This window comes from Aythya marila (genome assembly GCF_965140915.1).
Source record: "Aythya marila genome assembly, chromosome: 5".
Taxonomy (NCBI): domain Eukaryota; kingdom Metazoa; phylum Chordata; class Aves; order Anseriformes; family Anatidae; genus Aythya; species Aythya marila.
Window position 1 is genome coordinate 22,614,964 of NC_139046.1, and position 15,891 is coordinate 22,630,854.

The following is a 15,891-nucleotide window of genomic DNA, read 5'->3' on the forward strand; positions in this document are numbered from 1 at the left end:
GTGCACAAGTTCAATCTCTCTTCAATTTGACATACCTAAAAACAAGGCAATTAGATCTCAAAGCCACATTTTGTAGTGTGAAAGCTGTGTTTGTTGAAATGCTGGAAGTCTGAAACAATGCTTTTATTGGCAGCCTTCTTGACACATGCTCATTTAAACCAGGGAATAAATGGTGTGATAGTCTGTTTTGGAGAAACAGCTCCAGATAAAGATCTCCTCTGCATTGCTTTTTCTCTTTGTCCCTGAAAACACAAAGGATAAAACTACACTTGATGGAAGTGCTGCCTCAGAATATGCCCTGGCAGGCATTCTGGGAATTTTCTGGTGTCCCCCTCATGGGAATTTTGGGAGAGAAGTGAAGAAAAATGGAAGGAAGTATCCTGTAGAATGGCAATGTTGCATCTTAAGCTCTGGCCGTGATCACAAAAGAGATTTGTGTATGGCATACTGTTTCTTGAGGGTACCACAGCACTGGTTAAGATGAGATAAAAGACCACCTTCTGGAAATGCAATTGAGAGGGCCAAACTGATCTGAAAGTGTTATGAACAGGCCTGTTTGTTCATGTGTCTCTACTATAACCTGCAAGTTGTAATTAATAATGTATATATGCAGTTATGCAGCCTACTGGCAATTGTTCCTCATGTCCCCAGCACTTTGGGTCTCATTAATATATCACTGACTGCTTTATTTGAGGATAACCTTAAGTCTGATGGTGATTTTGGACACTCTACTGTTGCCAGCAGGAAATGTAATCATAGTAAGAACCACTGGTAATTACAGGTTGAAGTCTAATTTGGTAGTTTTTCTAGCAAGGATGAAGCTGTAGTATAAATTCCTGGTAGTTTACATCCATTAGATTGTGTGGTAGTGCTTTGAAAGCATAAGAGTCTGAAATTTATTCAGTGGTAAACAAGGAATAACTGAATGGAACTTACATGATGCTGTTTTACTAACATGCTAACTGGAAATTATAGCAAACTGTATGCCACTTTCCTGGCTGGTTTTTGGGACCTAATTTCCTACATTCCTTCCACCAACCACAAGTCAACAGTTCAAATACTTTTTGTGATCTGGTCTTAATTTTAGATATTTTTCAGCTTATCTGGATAATTTTGATGCCAATTCTTTTTTTTTTTTTTTTCTTTCTTTCTTTTTTTTTTTTTTTTCCCCAGTGTACCTGTTTACTATCCAAGGTTGGTATCATCAAGAAATACCGTTATCCAAATCATGAAGAAAATACTGAATGGAACTATGTCCAGAACAGATACCAATTTATAAGTTTGTACAAAGAGCTATAATGATTTGATATCAAAAATGAATATTAGCTCTATACTTCTAAGATAAGCATTCTGGCTTTACATATAAATGTAAATTTGCAGATACATTTAATAGTTGTGTTATTAGTAATACCTTATTACTAATATATTCTTAGTAACTCATAAATTTTCAATATTATTTTAATAAATAATGAATTTACAGAGTTCCGGTCTTAGCAATTTCCCATTCTGTTATTAGTGGAAAATCTGCTGTTTGACTACATCAGTATTTTCCATTGGAGTGAAGAGGAGATTCTTATCATGACAATATTGTCAAAGAAAAAGTAAACAGATATAGAGAATGCACAGTACTGCCAAAAAGTTGTTCTCTCTGGTGCCAAAACTCTAAAAAACAACTTTGAGCCAAGCATCTGTGAAAACAAAGACCCATCTATTCAAACCATTATCTAGAAGAACAGTAACAATAGCAAAGAATACCATTTGTTGGTTGTTTTCCATCCAGCAGTGTACATGTATGTTTTATTCTAAGCTGTGCTGTGTAGACAAAAAGCTGAAAGGAAATTTCTAATTTTCTGGAAGAAAAAAAGTACAGAATGCCCACTTCATTTTACCCCAAAGAAATACCACACCTCCTCTTGATAGTAACCATATAGCCATAACCATACAGGTTCCAAATCTGAAATTCTTCAGCTAAAATTTCACTGGTGCGAAGTACTACAATGTCAAATGCATTTGTTTCTGCTATTATTGCCAAAATAAAATAAAATAAAATAAAATAAAATAAAATAAAATAAAATAAAATAAAATAAAATAAAATAAAATAAAATAAAATAAAAGTTTTACTTGAAGAAATTTCCTAGTAAATCTAATGCAAATAGAAGAATCATTTATTCCTGGAGGTTAAATATACTGAGCTGAATATAAGAGTCAGCCAGTGTATACACAGAGCTTGCCAGCTTACATTTGGCTTCTTTTATGTGATATGGAAGACAAATTATATTGTCTCTGTCACAGATACTTGGAAAAAATCTTGATCATCACTATGAACTTCTTTCGTGACTGACTAAACGGGGAGCAACACACCTGAAAGATGTTCTGGTTGATAGCTAAGAAGTGGTGCAGCACCAGTAAGGAAATAAATGGAGCCCATGAAAATCTGTCTTGCCACTGCATGTGCCCCATGTTCTCTTTGTAATTACATTCACTTACAGATCAACACCTTTCACTCAGGAAATTTAAGTCTATTTTGAATCAAAATACAGTAGTCAGGGTAAAACCTGGTATTGAGACATTGTTCAAGCATCCAGGGATGAAGTTAGGAAAGAAAAGTCCAAATGGAATTGAATCTGGCCAGGCATGCAGAAGACAACCAGAAGGGCTTCTCTAAGATATTGGTGACAAAAGGAAGACTAGGGAAAATGTGGGCCTATTGCTGAATGACCTGATTACACAGGACATGGAAAATGTGGAGGTACCGAATTCTTTCTTTTCCTCCATCTTTACTAGGAAGACTAGTCCTCGGGAATCCTAAGTCCTAGAAACCAGGGGGAAGAGCAGGACCAAGGAAGATATGTCCTCATCAGAAGACGATCAGTTTATGTGGTTATTCTGTCTATGTTTTCAGTAAAATCTACTGTTGAAACAATAGAATATATTGGTCCTGTAGTTAATTATATCAGACATCTGTGTAAGTATCCTAAGACTTCTGATTGAAGCTGGGCTGTTTCAAATCATGACTACCTGGAGTGTGCATGTTCCTGCTGACAATATTATGCATTTACATTACATGGGAAAGTAATCCTTTAAATTAAGAAAATACTTTTGTGCTGTCCCAGTGAAATTCAGTGCAAATCAAGCCTTGTTAATAGACCCATTTTCCACCTGTTTGACTGATGAGTGTGGAGTGTGTCTTCTAGCAGGGACACATGGAGATATCAAGACTCTTTACAACTGAGGAAAGTCAGAGCCTCTCTTTAACTGCTTTTCTGTACTGGCAGTGAGTGAAGTAGGGATTCAAGCAATGAAGCTTGTGTGAATAGAGTGATGAGGAGGGATTTGCAACTGGGTGGTTTGGATGAACATGCTCTTTCTGTGGCACAAAAGCAAAAAAAAAAAAGGCATTTTTTCTCATTAGTAGGCTTGGAAAATGAGGGAGGAGGGTTTTGACACTTCTCACCATAATGCATTTCATTTTCAAATACCATTTATGAAGGGAATTCTGCATTCTCATAAACTTAATGATTGATAGTCATGGCTAGATGTGCTTATTCCAACAATTGTTTGTTTCAATGTACAGCTGCCAGGTTGCCTATTTCTATCTAACATCTTTAGGAATTATAGAGTATTTGTCTACTTGTGTCCCACATGCCTGGTGACAGGATGAGGGGGAATGGGCAAAAGTTGCGCCAGGGGAGGTTTAGGTTGGATATCAGGAAGAACTTCTTTACTGAAAGGGTTGTTAGGTGTTGGAATAGGCTGCCCAGGGAAGTGGTTGAGTCACCATCCCTGGAGGTCTTTAAAAGATATTTAGATTTAGAGCTTAGTGAAATGGTTTAGTGGAGGACTTGTTAAAGGTTGGACTAGGTGATCTTGGAGGACTCTTCTAACCTAGATGATTCTGTGATTCTGTGTTTGTTTAAGTCTCTCTATTTGTTCAAGGTCCCAGCTTGGAAATGGCTTTCCCTTTGTACAGAAAATAATGCCTACCTAACCATGGAAAAATTCTCGTTTGCATTACTAATTACTGGGAAAACAGGGAAAAGTGGTGCTTTCCTTTCTACACTATAATGTCTTCTAGGGATTGTATAAAAGAGTCATGTTTATTCCTGTTTTGAGAGGGAAACAGGACTCAATTAAAATCCAACTTGAAGCAAATAGAGGAGCCCAGGGGAGATTTCCAAGGCAAAAGGTGTATTGCCTGAAAGTGCTGCATCACTACACTAAAGGATAGAGATGATGAGTAGTTAGTGCTCACAGTGAGGCACCTCAGTCTCTTGCAGCACGTAGCAACCAGCAGTGCAAAAGGTTGGAAGGAGAGTTCTGGTATCCCAGAGACTGAAGCAAATAAGAAGGGCTGCCAGGAGGCATATCAGTCATGCAGATCTCTTGCTGGAGGAGGAGAAAATCACCTTTGTCTCAAACAAGATGGAGGGAAAACACAAAACTTTAGGGAAAAGGAAGGTATCACATCTTATTTTTCATATGAATGCGAGGGATGGAAGTTGTTTTTCTGCAGGGCTCTTAGTTCCCGTTTTCATCTGCTGTTTGACTCTTAGCTAGCTGAATCAAGGAAGGCAGTGCCATGGACTAGCCAACACTGGATTTTTCTGCCACCTTAGGCCCTCTGGATCCTTTGCAAAAATTTTTCCTGTGATATTTGGTAATATCATTTAATATCCTGGTAACCAGCCTTCCAGAGGTATCTGACCACTCTGCAGATAGCAAGACAAGAGGCTGCTTGAGATAGAAACCTTTGAAAAGCTTGGGTCTCTGGAACCATTGAATTTTTATAGAGAGTGACTTTGAGGAACTCCCACTGACAATGTTTAATTTGGTTTATAACTGTGTAAGCATATAGCCTTTAAAAATAAGATAAAGGTATTTATAACTTAGATAAGTCCTTTGGAAAGATTGAAAAAGCCTCCTTCAAAGGAAATATATATATATGTATATATATGTATATATATATAAAAAAACTAAAGCAGCTCAAACTAGGACTTGAAGTACAGTTCAGCTTAACTTGCATGTTAGACCTGGCCAAGTAACTGTTAGCCAGCTCAGTTTTGTTATGAATGGGCATAAATCCGTTGACTTTGTTTTACAAGCACATAGAACTAGGTTTACATTTAGCCTACTCTGTAACAGGGAATGATTATTATATCAGCATCCTGACAATTGTTAAGCTATTCAAAGAATTATAATATTTCCTTTAACCCAAATTCAGTGAAGGCGACACCTGCCTATAAAAAAAAAATGCATTTCTTATATGATCTCCCTAAACTAGGGATCACATTGGACACCTAAGCAAGAACAAAGGTTGTTCTACATTTTGGTCTCATACTTAGGCCTTTGAAATATTTAAGGTAAACCAGGATTCTGGCAGAGCATTTCTTGCTGTCCATCCATGAAAAGTAAATTTAAGCCAATGAGAATATCTCTAAACCTGTTACAGTCCTGCGATCTGGTAATACTGTTCTGGTATAAATTGTCCCTAAACCCCTGAAATTTGACATAAATAGTTTCTAAATAAATATTTACATCAAATATCATAGGAAGCCACTGTCTGGAAGCACTTGCCTAGAAAATTTCCATGCTGTTACGAAAAACTGCTACCATTTATGGAGACAAATTCTTGAGTATTGTAAACCAGCCCTACTTAAATCTAGCTCTACTGATTTAATTAAATTATGAGTCTAGTCCATGCAGTACTGTAACAGAGGTGCACACAACCCCTGCAGCTAGCTTTCAGAAGAGATGCTAAAGTAGGGTTCTCTGCCCTACATTGTGACAATTAGTTTGAATTGCCCCCAGGACATTACATCGAATGTGCCCTGGAACATTAACATCGAAATAATGATTTACATCTTCTCAAAGCCTGAGCAAGTTTGGATCTGGATCCTACTCTTTTCTCTTACCACGGGGTGGGCTTTGCTTGCTCCAATTTTATGTCAGGCAGTCTGTTGCTTTAAAATACATAGCTCAGATTATGTGTCTAGAAAAAGTAAAGTGTTGGGAATTCAGGAAAGGTGGCACACTACAGGAACAATGAATTGAGAAATACAGATGGGGAGGGAGCCAAGTACACTACAGCCAGTCTTGGAGTACATTGCTGTGGAAGGAGGTACGAAGAGATGAACAGATAGAAAGCAGCTGAACTGCTGTCTTATCTATCTATCTATCTATCTATCTATCTATCTATCTATTTCAATACAAAAGTCTGCTCTGCTAGACGTGTAATTATTAGGCAATAGATTCCTCTCTGCCACAAAAGTCTCACAACCAAAGAGCAAAACAACAGACAGCAAAATAGGCTGTGGGTGGCACATAAGTAATGGCATATGGGAAACCAGATAGCGGTCTTGGAAACTAAGTGCAAATGCCAGAATGCATTGAAGTAGGGTATAGTGCAGCTGTTCCCTGGAATATACACAGAGAATTCTTTGAGTAAATATTAGCAAAGAATTACCACAGGTGTTTATCCAGGGCAATGAAAATGGACATGTGTGTGAAATCAGCTGATCTGCTCAGCCACTATACTGTTCTCTGGAAAGAGCAAGTGCGGGACTGAAATGCTGAAACACCCTGCCTCAGCCTGTTCCGCCAGGCTCACAGCATTGCATAAGACACTCATAAAAGGAGAAACTCATGAAACTGCGTGCAAAATGAGAATACCTGGCAGGAAAAACGTCTGCCCCCGCTGAGCATTTACCTCTAAGAACCAAAAGTTCTGGTGTTAGGGAGGATTTTATGATTCATTTATAAAGCTCAGTGAATTTTTAATGCATTAGCAGGGTGCTATAACTCCAAATGATTTTGTTTGCCCTTCACAAGTATACATCTTCATATTCTGTAAAATTACAGATCTTTTGCTAGCAATCGGCTACATTTCTTACCTACCTGAGGTTAGTATTCAGCTAGTTGCCTCCTTGAAACTAGGCATACACATTGCATATTACATTTGTGTGTTCTTTTGTGGAGTCCACTCTGAAAGCATATTTCTCATTAGAAAGAAAATAAAAAAGATATTTCACAATAAAGTTCACAGGGCAATGTTTAGAGTTCTTAGTATATAATGTACATTACAAATGTATCAGTCAAGAATTGTCATGTATCTAAGCTTATCTACTTTCTACCCCTCTTCCCCTGTTTTCCTTCCTGGCCCCCAGATCACATCATAATATCTTCAGGTAACACTTTTCATTCCCCCTCCTAGTCTGGAATTTTTGTGGCAGTAACTTTTGACAGAGTCTTAGCACAGCTAACTTTAGTTTGAATCCTGCACTCAGCTCTGTCAGGCGCAATGACGTTGTTTACCAGTAACCAGTCAGCTGTCATAATACCATTTGACAGTAAAGACTATTTATGAGAACAGCTTATAAAGAAATAATTTACATCCACCTTTATAGAGAGATATAGTCAGAGGTTGCCAATTAACCATCTGGGATCCTTGTTTGTCTCAGTGGCTTCTGGAAATAAAGTTACACCAATTGTAGGTTTAAAGAACAGTCCCTGCTCCATGTCAGCCCAAGGTCTTTGTCCTCCTATTAGTTCTGTGCATGTATGGATGGGTGGTGGATCATATGCAGATCTGGAAGGAAGCAGAGCATCTCCAAATATTTCATATCATTGGAAATTTACACCTCCTTGATGCTCCATAGAACGAAAAGATGCATAAAACTTAACAGATGTAACGTGCTCCAGTTTAACTATGTCTGAAGTCCCTGTGTCTTCCAGCTAGCAGTTCCCCTAAAATTCAGATTCAAAGCCCAAAGCTACTGGATAACACAGTTTTACCTTTTCAAGGATGCCAGGTTGTGCTGTATTTCTGTACTCACCTTGCAGAGGAAGATAGGCAACACTTAAGCCTGTTGCCTGGAACAGTATCTAGTGATGGATTCCTGCTGGTTGTGGAACTCACCCATAGCAGCTCCTTGTCTTTGCCTGCTATTTGGATTTCATGTGTATAGCCAGGAAGAAGAGATATCAGCATCACCAGCAGCAGGAAAGGAAAAAGCAGAAAAAATCTTGAAGCATGCAGGCCCTCCACTGAGCAGTTGTTTTTGGTGCTTTACTAAAATATGGCCAGAGGATTTGGGCACAGCTAGTGTGATTTGCTGGAACTCTGAAAAGATGCTGCCTACCAGCTATGGTTATTGCACCTGATATGAGGGAATAAGCTGATTATTTGCTCATTTGCATATCAGAATAGCAGCCAAAACTAGAAGAATTATTAAGCCACGGCAGTATGGACACTTCATAGATAATTGTAGGATGTGGTATATGCTCCCGACATGTAGAATAAAGATGCCAAAGTAGGTTATGTTTGTTAGCATACAGAGGCCTAATATCTTTTACTAATACCTGTTCTTTAGAAAACAGATAGACCATTTTTAATAGCTAATAAAACAAAAGCAAATTCATTTACTCTTCCTTTCTATACACTAATGCCTTAGGAGGTAGAGCTCATGTTCTCTATCTTGCCAATACAAATGTCAGCAGTATATGGAAACTTAAAGAAAGTAGTACTTTCCTTTAAAAAGAACACAAGAAAGACAGGACTTACAAAAAAAAAGGGAAATAAAACAATTGTCATTAGTTGAGAAAATATCAAGCAGCAAGTTGCCTGGCTTAAAATATATTAGAAAACAGAAATTCATACATTTTTAAAGAAAAAATATGGACAGAGGAAAGAAAAATTTGTTATCCTCTGTTCACCTCTGCGATACTTTTCCCTTAAAACTCTGTTCATTTTAAGGTAGGAACCACTGTTGTAAGAAAATTTGTACAGCAAGTAGAAAATGTGATGTAAAATCACCTGTCCACTGGATATGTAAAAAAGACATGTAAGGGGTGTCAAATAAACAACTTCAGTGCATGTGTCTTCAACTCTTTTCAGATCTTTATGAAAATGGGATAAAAAAGTCATTTTTTTTTCTCCTCTTTTCACATCCATTGTAGTAATTTCCTTTTTTTCTTTTTTTTTTTTTTAAAGTGAATTATCATTTACTCAAAGAAAACCATTTTTTACTTTAAATTGAATTAAATGGGATATCCTTTTACTATCATTTTATGTACTATATCTAGAAAAGTAAAAGAAGTATTTTTTTTTCCTGCTGTAATCTATTTTTTTGTCTTTTGACCATGTCCCTGTGATGATGTTCCTACAATATGTCTGTGGTAAATCAGCAGAGTGAGAAAGGATCATTAGATCTTTCAAGTGAATGTAGTCAAATTTATCTTACAGCCTCTGTGATCTGATAACAGCAAATTTAACATGCAAACCTTTGCAGAGACATATTCATGCAGGTAATTTATTTATTTCTAGACTAGAACAAATATTGACAGAAGAAACACCTACTTGTGGGTAATGCCCCACTACACTGATGACAGACCAGTGTCCTAACTAGAGCTTCTGTGTGAACGTACAAGGCTTAGCTCCATATTTCCAGCAGTGTAATGAGTTTTTTTCCTCTTACATTAAAATTGATTAAGTCAAAGGAACATCACTGAGCTGCCTGAATCAAACATCAGAAGTTACTTCTGAATGCTCTTGCAATGATGTTTACTACAGAAATGGTAATTTCATGTCTCCTGAACGTGTACTGCACGTTCCAGTCAGATTTTAGGTGGCCCAAATATCCTCCTGGGGGTTCTCTCTCCATTCTTAATATAGCAGGACCAAGAAGCTGGTTAAATCCAGTTGCTGTATTTAGGAGGTAGTTAAGTGTGTTTAGATCTCCAGGTTTTTCACATCCTGCAAGTGATATCTGATTCCATTTTGGGTAGAATGAAGTTAGGTGTGAGAAGTATTTTTAGATCAATGTAAACCAGAATGCATGTGAAATTCCTTCTGTAAAGTACTTTTTGGAAAATCATCGATCCAGTTATATAGCTGTTAGAGTTTTTGATGTGATATCTATAACAAAAACATCCTACATTTTGGAATGACTATCATCACATCGTTTTTTTCTATATAGAGAGTAGTCTTTTTATAATCACAATGATCTAAAGACACATGTAGGGCAAAGTTTGTAGGGAAAGATGGAAAATTCTTAAAGGAAGGATGAAAATTCTTAAGCTGGATAATTCTTTCTTTAACTGGGAGAAGATTGGATACCTGCAGCTTCCTAATTTGCATATAATAACTTTCTGCTTCCACTCTGATTCTTTAACCTGGAGGTCCAATCAGAAAAAAAGAATATTGAGTCTGAGATGTACCATGGAAATTCAACAGAGGGAAAGCTTCAACATCAGCACTAGCAAACAAATACATTACAGATTGATTTCCTCAGCCCCTGCACCACCCACCCACCCTCCACCCACAAACTTTTTCTCATACAGATATGGGGTGAACATTTTCTCCAAGCACCTTTTACATTTTTTCTTTTTTTTTAATTGGAAAGGTAAATCCGGGTTTAATCTATCTCTAATTATGTTCAACAACTTGCCAAGGAGAAGCTGTAACTGTACATTTTGTGAGGAAGGTGGACCAGCATTTCTACCTGTTTGCACCCAAAGGCTTGTGTCCTCCTGATACCCTTGGCTGAGGACTGCTAAAGGAAGTCTGTGAAGGAAAGTCTTCTCTTATCACTTGGCATTTCAGACTTGCTAATCTGATTTCAAAGTAAAATTGTTTATAGGAGTTCCTGGTTCAGATCCTCTTCCTTGCTGAAGTTGATGTCAAAGCATGCACAACATCGGTAACTGGATGAGCAAGTCAAGCTTGCTGCATTCAGACCCAGATATGATAACAGTTTACTGATTTAGTAGTTAATAACCAAATAACAACCCATGCAAAGTTAAGAAAATATGGCTTCTTCCTAGTCTGATGCCAAAGTCCAGGTGACGTCCAAACTCTGTGGAAATTATTATATTTACTTCATGCCACGATGGCTAGATGAATGGATTAAACAAACAAACAAACAAACAAACAAACAAAAACCACATTTTCTCCCCTCCAATTCCTCATCCCTTTACTTCCCATTGCTACTCAAGCAGTTTTATTACCCATATAGTGGGTCTCTTGCAGAATGGTCTGACTGAGCAAGTGATATGGTAAAAGAGAAGAATATCACAGCCTATTCAGCCTTTTCTGGGTAGCAAGGCAAAAGTACCATCAGTAATAGTCTTCACTCAGATGCATCAGAGAAAGTACCTGTTAGGCAAAACTGTGTTGAGAGGAGAGAATCTAAACTGTACCCTTCAAAGGACCAAATGGTTATAGTTAGAGCTATGTGTTGATAAGGACACACCTTGGACAGAATAGTCAACATTTTCCAGATGTTTAATTTGTGCCCCAAATCAAGTGTCCAGTTCAGTTTTTAAAAGTCTATATTCCTGACAACACACAATATTACAGAAAATACATGCTTGTGGTTACAAAAAGAAGATAAAGCTTTGACAGGTACTTCACCCGTTTGTGTTTTTTTTTTTTTTTTTTGTTTTGTTTTGTTTTTTGTTTTTTCTTTTTTCTTTTTTAACCACTTAAATAAAATCATCTCATTAGAGCATTGTTTTTAGACTTGTTCAAGAGAGAGAGGCCTTGAGTAAATCAATTATAGGAATCTTACTTATTCTTATTTACTCTGAAGTGGTAAGGTGAAGCCTGTAGGGACTCTATCCAAGCAGTCAGTAAGAATTTTTATTTTGATGTCCCTGGGGATCCCCATCAGCAGACAGCTCCAAACACTCAGGGCTAACAGGGAGGTGGAAATCTTCTGGGAGACCACAGGGCTCTATTCCACATGGCTGTTGGCAGCACTCAGAGCCCCTGGGGTCAGTTGGTCAGTGTGTCTGTGCTCATGGCCATTGGCAAGCCATATTGCTTCCTGGTAAAGCTGACTGTACATCAATTCCCTGCAGAAAAAAAATATATGTGACCCCGGAGGTGGGACATTTGCATCCTGTTGGCACGGTCCACAATCAGGGCTGTTTCAATTTGGCTCCTTTCCCTTGGACAGACGAGAAGCAGCTGTGCAGGAAATAAGCAATGCCCACACCACCTAGTGCTTCCTCCTGCACAAACAAATGGTGAGCTGCACAGCTTGGGTAAAGGCATACAGTTGGAATCAATTCCAACTCATGTGCATGGCCACATGACGCCAAATGAGGGCTGCCACAACTTACGGGCAGTCTGGAGACATCCCATAGCTGAGATCTAGCCTCCACTGCTGCCAGTATTGCAGAGGTCTGTGAATGGCAACTTGACATGTCCATCTCTTGGGCAGCAGCCCCACAAAGCAAGTAAAAAAGGGGCTGCTTTTCTTGCATGGAAACTTCGAGAGGTTTATTTTTCAGAATTAGTTACAGTTTTCTACCAAAATAGCAAAAAAAAAAATCACTTGCTGAAAAGTTTTAACCTTTAATTCCATTATAAAAAGCTTTTAATCCCCTTTCCACAGATTATTCTAAAATGAGCTGTATGTGAGGTTGTTCCTTTATCTGTTCTTTCATTTACCACTACAATTTATCAGAACTTTCAAAAAGGGAAATGAAAATCCTTTTGTGCCACATCATTATTTGAACACAGAACAAGAAAGTAATGGAATATAAACCCAAAATTATAGGAGAAGAAATGTAAGTAAAACAACGTCTTTCATCTTATAATTGTCATAAAGAGGGAAAGAAGGGTTTGGAGACAGGGAAAAGAAAGAAAAGAAGTCAAAGGAGGAAATAAAAATCTGATCATCTGAAATATTCAAAAGAATATTTTCTGAGCATGCTTAAAGGAATTAAAGGATGTTGGACTTCAGTATAAAACAATTTCAAATGTCTATGTCTGTGCATCTGTTTACGTATGTATTGAACTGTAGGGATGACTATATAAAAAGTAAAGTATTTGCCTTTAGAAAATACTTTATCCAATGTGTGAAATGCTAGGTTTTAGCTGTGTGATAATTACAAAGGAGAGTGAAATTAGTCTGTGGACATACACACCATGCTGTGCCTTCACAGTTGAAGGCATCATCCAAACAATCTCTGGGGCCAAGGCTAGTTTCCTCTGGAGCAGACTGGCCATATTCATATCGAGAAGCTCTTGACCTGGATTTCCTCTGGGCCCCTTGTGAGGTTTCTGTGGCCCTAAGACCTATTAATTCTCTGTTTGGTTTGGGCCTTTCACAGTCTAAAATGCACAAATCAATGAGAGGAGAGCCAAACAGCTGAACTGTGAATCTTGGGTGTGGCACTAGAAGATCTGACGATTCAGGTCCTAGTTAGATAATGCTAAAGAACCATGTGGAGCATGGAGAGCTGGTCTTAACATGGGCACCTCCATTCCGCCTTGTGAGGGAAAATCCCAAAGGGAAGTATCCCTCTAATCCAAGTTTCACCCTGGGTGGAGTTAGTTTCTGAAAGAGACTGGGAGTAAACTGGCATACATTCAGTGTAAGCAAGTGATCAAAACCATGTCTCAGGAGTGAATATAGGGGTGTAGAAACTCAATTAGGTTTCTTGTAAATTAAGACCTAACTAACATCTAACTTCTCATATTCACAGCACCAGGGATTTGGACAAATTAGACTTAAAATAATTTTTCAGTGTTAACTTTGTTCCTTTGTTTCTGCACTGACTTCTCTGGTAAACTGCCTACAGGCCAATTTTTGTTGGCCTGAAGAGCCCTATTAGTCTTGGGGCTACTGCAGTTAAGGACTTTTCAAAGCCAAGGGTGGGCTTTCGTCCAGGTAACAAACACACTGAGCCATTAAAAGCAGTCTTCTTTAAAATAGCAAGTATCTCTCTACCTGGAAATCCCCATTTCTTTTTGGTCAAAGTACGAGCAAATATTTGAAGCAACAAGGAAATGAAATCCTACAGATTTTTTACGGCAACTTGTTGCTCTGAGCAAAAACAGCATTCATTAGTAATGAAACATATGCTTCCTTACTTGTAAAAGATTGGGTAGTTTTCATTAAATGCATGAGACACAACATAGCATATGAGATTGGTTTTGTGAGATTCAATTTGCTTTACAGCTCATGTACCAGTAGATTTTTCTAGTAGCTGTAGATATGGTAGAACATGCCAACTCAGTAATGCAGCAGTTTTCAAAATACCAGGTTGTCACTCACAGCTTCTCCTCTACTGAGACATTAGCTTTCTTCTTTTGTTTCTTAGCTTGCGTTCTCTTCTTTAATTTACCTGCAAGTTAAAAATAAGCATTGTAGGGAGAAAATTATTTTAGAATTTTATAAAATTATTTAGAATTTAGTAGAAACACTGTGGTTGAACTATCTTTTACTTGCCTGATTTGGGTTATTTTGCACCCGGATGTTGAATTTGTTAGACTACTATAACATCTCCTATGAACCTAATACTTTAGGTTCACATTTACACCAAACAATGGAAAAAGATACTCCAAATTCTTTTTATTCCCCTGTAATATGAACATGGAAACGTCAGGCTTAAAGAATGAATATTATTGGTGTAAGAGAAGGGAAAGCTATTACTTGTCAACTTGCTTTCGATAAACAATCGTAATATTATTTTTTGAATTTTATTGATTTAGATTTAAATTATTTATGTTTTCATGTGATAATTACAATAGACTATGGATACTCTTTAAGTTCTGTCAGGGATTACAGAAGAGGTTTCCTAGAGTGTAAAGAGAGTGGACTTGTACTTGCCATGAGAATCCAAACTCAGCAGATTGTCAGCACCAAGTCATTTTTCCCTGATATAAATGGCCAAGTCAAAGTGGATTTCAGAGCCCATGGAAACTCACTGGAAGGTATTAGGAGCTTGTACAGAAGTTAGAAGGCAGGAGTCTTCCTCTTGCTGCACCCTCTAGGTGCCATAAGTGTATAAATATTAAGCAGCAACAATTTATATTTATTATGGATCTTAGCAATATGTTGGGAGGTCATCAAATGTTACTATTCTGAAAAAAAAGGTATTGCCTTTTTCATTCTTCAAGAATGTTCCTTTATAATCGTTGGCAAATAAATTAAATAAAAATACCTCCTGAGATATCTATTTAACTACTCTATACTTGTGAGCCAAACTAACAATACCTTGGGCTCAGAATAGAATAAGAGTATAGGTTGCCTTTGTCTACACCTCTTGAAAACAGGAGCACTAATTTTCCATAGGCTTTGTCAATGCTGAGTCAGAATATACTGGATATGTATGGATGACACACCATTTTATGGTTATAAATGATGCATTGCGTTACATTTTTCCTTTGTGCTTTTGTATGTTCTTGTGTTGTCTTTTCCAAATATGGCTGAAAATGCAACCTGTTATTACTCTGGAAAATTAATTGGCTTATTAGCAGGGAGTTGTTACTTGAAATTGAGACCAAATGCTTTCTCCCTTGGCACTTCATTATTTTTTTATATGTGGGAGCACTGGAGACTCCCAAACACAGCCTGATATTAAACGTCCTTCCTGAGACCCTGGAAGTAGGATTCAGTTGCCTGAATGCAGTGCCACTGAATACGGCCTTGTGACCCTTCAAATAGTCTAAGATGGCTGGGAGGCATGAACAAGGAACGTGTACCCTTGTACAGCAGTAGCCACAGGCAATAGGACATCCTTGCAGAGGGCACTGGGTGTTTGTGTTCATGTAGTTGTATCCCACTCCTGCTGCTGCTAGGGGAGAATAGCAGGAGTCTGAGTTTGGTATTGTAAATGTTACCCTGGAGGAGCTTGCTTTCCTCCACTGGCCTTAGAGAGCACCTGTTCTTCCAACTCAGGTGGCTGAGTTGCAGCTCCGGAGACAAATTTTGTGACTATTCACTGTTGCTGTGGAGCTGACCACTTGAGAGAAGACAACAAACTTAGAACTTCCTGATGGCTACTGCTGTGAAACCAAGCCAACCACAGCATTGCCTTAGATCACTTTGACTCACTTTGTCCCTCTGTCCCATTGACAGTGGAAGAAGAATTCAAACG

General features: G+C 37.9%; 1 protein-coding gene across 1 annotated transcript in view; it reads right to left on the reverse strand.

The window, feature by feature from the left end:
• Positions 1 to 14,123: 14,123 nt before the first annotated feature.
• Positions 14,124 to 15,891, reverse strand: part of LOC309878692 (mucin-5B) — a 93,709-nt gene continuing 91,941 nt past the window's right edge. Inside the window, exon 51 of the mRNA XM_082761531.1 lies at positions 14,124 to 14,136. The gene's annotated coding sequence lies outside the window, so the exon portion shown is untranslated. The remainder of the gene's footprint in view (positions 14,137 to 15,891) is intronic.